The sequence below is a fragment of the Berghia stephanieae genome, unplaced genomic scaffold (assembly GCF_034508935.2).
Source record: "Berghia stephanieae isolate SIO BIC M18660-M18661 unplaced genomic scaffold, UCSD_Bste_1.3 scaffold2423, whole genome shotgun sequence".
Classification (NCBI taxonomy): Eukaryota; Metazoa; Mollusca; class Gastropoda; order Nudibranchia; family Aeolidiidae; genus Berghia; species Berghia stephanieae.
Window position 1 is genome coordinate 1 of NW_027623539.1, and position 6,211 is coordinate 6,211.

A 6,211-nucleotide genomic window follows, 5' to 3' on the forward strand; every position below is an offset into this window, starting at 1 on the left:
TAGAACAACAAATTTAATTCAAGAACATGAAATTACAGACAAAAATAAGGAAATAGCCAGCTTAAAAAAACAACTTAGTTACATTAAACGCACGTACACTGTTTCAAGCCTGACAGAAAAAGTTCTTCGAATGGAGACAGGTGTACATTCTTTTAAAATATTTAATATTATTGTTCAATATGTTGAGCGCTTTAGAGGTAACATTATTTATTATAGTGGGTGGGAAGTTCAGGAAGAGACAGTTGCATTAAAAGACCAAATTTTCATCACACTTATGAAACTTAGACAGAATTACACCAACCTTCATATTTCACAATTGTTTAGCGTTAGTGAAAGTACTATTACAAATATTATACAAACTTTTATTCATGTTTTACATAAGCTTCTCTTTGAAAATGTTATGAAAGTTACATGCCCATCTAGACATAAAAATAAGCTATCAGCTCCATCATCATTTTTAAGATTTCCAAATTGCAGAATGATTATTGATTGTACAGATTTCCAAATTGCTATTCCTAAAGAAATGGATAAACAACGGTTAACTTATTCTTCTTATAGGTCCATGAATTCTTTTAAAGCTCTTGTTGGTGTGAGTCCAAATGGTGTGATAAATTTTGTTTCTAAACTTTATCCAGGGTCTGTCTCGGATAAGGCCATTGTACAAAATTGTGGATTGCTAGAACTTTTAAGCCCTGGAGATTTAATTTTAGCAGATAAAGGTTTCCTGATTCAAGATATTTTACCTCAGGGAGTAACTGTAAATATCCCTCCCTTTTTACATAATAAATTTACTGAAAATGAGATTTTATTAACAAAAGAAATTGCTTCATGTAGAATTCATGTTGAGAGGGCTAATGAAAGACTGAAAAATTTTAACATCCTCTCATATATTCCAACCATGTTAAGAGAAAAATCTGATATTATTTTTCAATTAGTTGCAGCACTTGTCAATCTCCAGTCTCCTCTTATTAAGGAGACTGCATTTTGTTAGCTTTGCCATTTATTTTGTACAACACACATATTTTGTTCATCATCATCAAATCACCATTCAAAATAATGGTTTTGTAGGTCACCCATACATGATATTATATGATAAACATGAAAAATTATGGCATTGTTGTATCCATGTATGTTCAATGTCTTTAACATTGTTAAATAAATGTCAGTCCTGGGTGGGGTTCCTGACCTCCCATAATGGGAAGGGAGGTACATACTGTGTCTTCTATCTCCCTATATCTGATTTCCAAAATGATTTCTCTCTTTGTCTTGGGATGAGATTACTTGGTTTTGTCCTGGCCCTGGCCGGATACCCTAGCTGGGAGGGAAACAAATGTATAGTTAGAGTTTTGAGAGACAATATTTTTTCCTTGTAAATCATCTCTCTGTTATGCACTGTATTATTTTTCCTTTTACATATTATCTTATCTTATTAAAAGCTGAATATAGGAATTACTTTTTAAATGCCTTATACAATAGTTTATAAGTACAGAATCTTATATAGCTTGTGTATTGTATCATTCACAGAGTTTTACACACTTTGAATGTAAGGAAAAAATATATCAATAGGACAATGTACAGTCGAAAATTACTACAGTTCACTCTGGATAATCGCAACTCGGTTAATTGCAACTTTCGGTTAATCGCGAAATTTCCCAAGAAACAGAATTAATTCTATATAAAAAGCACTGGTTAATTGCAACAAACTTCGGTTAATCGCAACAAATTTTCGCCCTCAACAAGTGGTAAATTCAAGAAATCAATCAATCTATACTGCCATATGGTTTTTATTTCAATCTTATTGCTCAGTATGTTGTGGACTAAGAACAATGTTTACAACAACTGGTTTGAGTTTACCATATATGCGTTAAATGTTGCAATAGTGGACTGGAAACTAAACTTCGGTTAATCGCAACATTTTCGCTGATCCCAAGGTGTTGCGATTATCCGGAGGGAACTGAAGTTATTGAAAATTGTTCATGATGGAATAAATCATAAATGTACAAAGTTCATTGTATAATGAAATATTAACAACAATAATCATGAAAGCAAAACCATAACAATCATGCATAAGTCTCTGATAAATTAGTCATACTTAAATCTCAGAGACGTTAACTCCCTATTAACTTATTTTGATCTGAAATCTTGGAATATATATTTTATATTTGTCGTCTCTGGTATATTTAATCTTGGAAAATGTAAACAAAATTGATGGATTTATATCATTTATATTATGAATTATCTTGTAGAGCTGTATTAAATCTCCCCTAATTCTTCTGTATTTGAGACTCGGTAGATCAAGACATATATGTATGATTTGTAAACAATTGAGTGAGTTCCTCTTGGCAGGGACCTGTGCTTGTGTCTGGATAGGACATTTAGTGGTCTCAAACTAATTACACAGATAGTGTGCTCTTGGAATCTACATCTGTTCCCTATTTGAACCATAACCCTTTCTCTCCCTTATTCTTGGGTGCTTTTATTGTAATTCTAGAACTTTTAACTTTCCCATTTTCATCCATTTTACTGGCGCGGATATGACCTAAATGTGTTGCAAGCGCTGTAAAACCTTTAAAAATAAACAAACAAACAAATTGTCAATCAAATTAAATTTTGAACTGATTGTATATATAAAAATTTCATAAAATGCTGATTTCATGCCTTACCAAGTGACAGATACGTGCTCAAAGTACTTTACAAGGGGTCCGTGGCCAACGGCAACATTTAAATGGAGGAAGGGATGTGACGCCTGTTATGCGATATTACAATTTTTTCAGACAGAGACAACGCTGTTAATGGCCAGGTACTCATTTTACATCTGAGTACGGTTAGAGAATGTGAGTAAAGAGCCTTCTCCAAGGACTCAACTATGCGCCTAGTGAGGCTCGAACCCACGACCTTCTGATCAGAAAGCGAGTGTCATACCACTAGACCACATAGCCGCACATAAAAATAACGTTTTTAACAATCATTTTCTTCTTTGTATAATTATGTTATTATTATTATTATTATTATTATTAGTAGTAGTAGTAGTAGTAGTAGTAGTAGTAGTAGTAGTAGTAGTAGTAGTAGTAGTAGTAGTAGTAGTAGTAGTAGTAGTGGTGGTAGTAGTAGTAGTAGTTGTAATGGTTGTATGTAGTAGTAGTAGTAATTATGGGCTTATTATTATGTTAATAATCATGGTTCATATCAATTTTTTGTCATTCTAATAGATGGTGCTGTATATGATCAATAAACAAATAATTCAATGGTTCCTTAAAACTTGGTGGTTTTTTTTCAACGATTAGCTGAATCTACTAAATGGGGACACACTGTTGAATTGACAGATACGCATGTGTTGCTCACGAGTCAGGTCTACTTAGTTCTTATCCAATCTGTTCATAAAGAGGATATTTGTTGTCATTATATTATTATTATATATATACAGAAAAGAATGAGACTACCTTTATATTTATGTTATTAAAGTTTAATATCAGTTTTGTGAAAGGGATGTATAGAAATATAGGGTTTAGTACATTATTTACTTATGATATGGGTAAAAATGTGATTTTTATAAAAATTTCTTAGAACATCTAGATTTTCTTTCCAAGTTTCATCTTTTGCAATAATTAGATAATGACAAAATCTCAAAGTCCAAACTACAAAGTAACAAAATTTTCTTTTAGTGAGATATAGTTGACCCTGAACTTGATGCCAGTATATATGGTTTTTCTTAAGATAATACTGACCATCAAAAATTCTAAACAAAATTTAGAATATACTTTATACATAACTCATATACAATGAATTATACTGATATGGAATTTACCAACACACATCCTCCAACAGTCATCAGGAGAAGCACCCAGTAATCCAGTCTCTCAGCCATTACCCTGCTTCAAAGTAATTCTAAGTACTTATTGTACTACACTGCAATAACGCAGAGTTATTTGATACTCCTACTAAAATAGAATTTGCGTAATTATTTACAAATATAATTTTATACGGATAGAACTGCAATTACAATGAATTATCTGGAAGTCTGGAAGTCAAAAAAGTACCATTCATTTCACTCATTGTAACTTTATTACAATGATTTTGAGTTTGGTAATTCTTCACTCTTTTCAAGTACTGAATACCCATGTTTTACAAGGTAAGCATACGAAATGCACATTTTAATTCATTTCTTATTTTTATAACTAAACATGCTTTGGGGTTGTGTGTTTGTTGATTGTGCATCAGCTGACGACACATTTGTCGCTACCGCGAATTACTTAACTTTATTACTTTATTTTGTGAAAAATAACAATAACAGGGCTTAAAAAAATTGAAATACTAATTCCCCCCCCCCCCCCCCAAATAATTTAAATCATCCTTCCATGTCAGGCGATTAAAACCAGGTGTTTCAATGTTCGATCCCCAGAGAAGGCCCTGATCCCCAGTCAAAAGGTTGCTAATTTTATCACGATCAAGGGGTTTCGAGTACTCACGACATTCCAGGCTCAGGGTCCTTTCGCGGGGTTTTAACTTTTAAGCCCAGCAGAGAACTCGCGCAATTCGGTTGGACAGGCCCGATACTATTTTTAGAAGGCCCTGATCCCCAGTCAAAAGGTTGCTAATTTTATCACGATCAAGGGGTTTCGAGTACTCACGACATTCCAGGCTCAGGGTCCTTTAAAAAAATACTTTTCATTCAGTTATTGTTATTATCTTTATTATGGCCGACACATCGTCCATACTTTTTCAAAACTTTTTTTTTTTTGGGGGGGGGGGGGGGGCTGTTTTTTTTATCGGAAAATTGGGTTTTGTATGTTATGTTCATGGAGAGAGAGAGAGAGAGAGAGAAGAGAGAGAGAGAGAGAGGGGAGAGAGAGAGAGAGAGAGAGAGAGAGAGAGAAATATTTTATAATGATAAGATATCTGTAGTGGTAGTATTATTAGTAGTTTTGAAATGCCTATGATGATGACAATGTGAGATAATTATATTAGTGTGATTATTTTTATTATATTTTTAAAAATTACGTACGGCTATGTCGTAGTGGTATGACACTCGCTTTTGGACCGGAAGGTCCTGGGCTCGAGCCTCGCTCGGCGCATAGTTGAGCCCTTGGAAAAGGCACTTTGCTCACTTTCTCTCACCGGACTCAGTTGTAAAATGTGTACTTGGCCGTTAACTGCGTTGTCTCTGTCCGAAGTAATTGTAATATCGCCTAACAGACGTTATGTCCCGTTCAACATGCGAAGTGTTGCTGTTATAAACTTTAGCATTGGCATGTATGTGCCTATTTTGCTGTAGTGAATTTAATTTAATTTTTTGTTTTCATCGACAGCTAACGTGAAAGAACACTGTTGACGTTACTGGTGTCCTGACAATCCATAAAGATGCTGGCTCAAGGGCTATTCTGGCAAGGTGTGTTGAGGCAAACCTTTGCCTGTGGCAAAACTCATCAATCAGCAAACCATCATCTGGGCCAGCAGACCAGAGTGTCTGCAGGCACTTTTTGACAATGGTTAGTAATGTTTTCAAATCTCCATTGCGCCTTTACATTTTTTATTGGTGATCAATAAAATAAATGCTCATTTTTCTAAATGAAAATGGCAAAGCATCATTTGAATTGAATTACTACTGAATGTATTAACTTAACGACAGACTATAGTTTGTTGCCAAGAGTTTTGTTCTATGGATGTAAAACCAATGAAATTTCAAGTGTGTTGGTGTGAATAATGATCATTTTTTAAAAATTGCTATGTCTTTGACAAATGCATTTTATGACAATAATGCCATTTCCAAAAATTGCTAATGAAATGTGTCTCTTTTTTATTTCAATTTTTCCATCCAGAGCAGGATCAACCCTCTTTGTGGAACTACAAAAAAAGTGGTGGCAAACAAGTAGTGTTGACTTTTTCTGTAAGATTTTCAAGGGTTTGGGAAAGCAAATTGCTTTTTATTCAGAGCTAGTGCACTATTTAACTGTTTTATTGTCTAAAATAGAATTGATTTTGCAGTTCAACTTGACTAGATATCTAATTTTATACAACTTGTCTCTCAAGTAGAATAAAAAAATGAAAAATGAGGATAGCGTGCCATATCATATTTTGAAAAATCATTTAATATATCTAGAAATCATCTGTATAACCTATTGTATACAGTAAATAATTAGGTTTTGTGATTATAATGATGAATTCATAAGGTATGACATCATATTTGACCACAAAATTATTTTATCTCTGGGCG

At 33.5% G+C, this 6,211-nt stretch overlaps 1 long non-coding RNA gene across 1 annotated transcript; it reads left to right on the plus strand.

Moving 5' to 3' along the window:
- Positions 1-4,068: 4,068 nt before the first annotated feature.
- LOC144961393 (uncharacterized) lies at positions 4,069-6,005 on the plus strand. The gene is made up of 3 exons (XR_013643139.1): positions 4,069-4,129; positions 5,359-5,486; positions 5,817-6,005. It is a non-coding gene; the product is annotated as an uncharacterized LOC144961393 (long non-coding RNA).
- Positions 6,006-6,211: the final 206 nt, after the last annotated feature.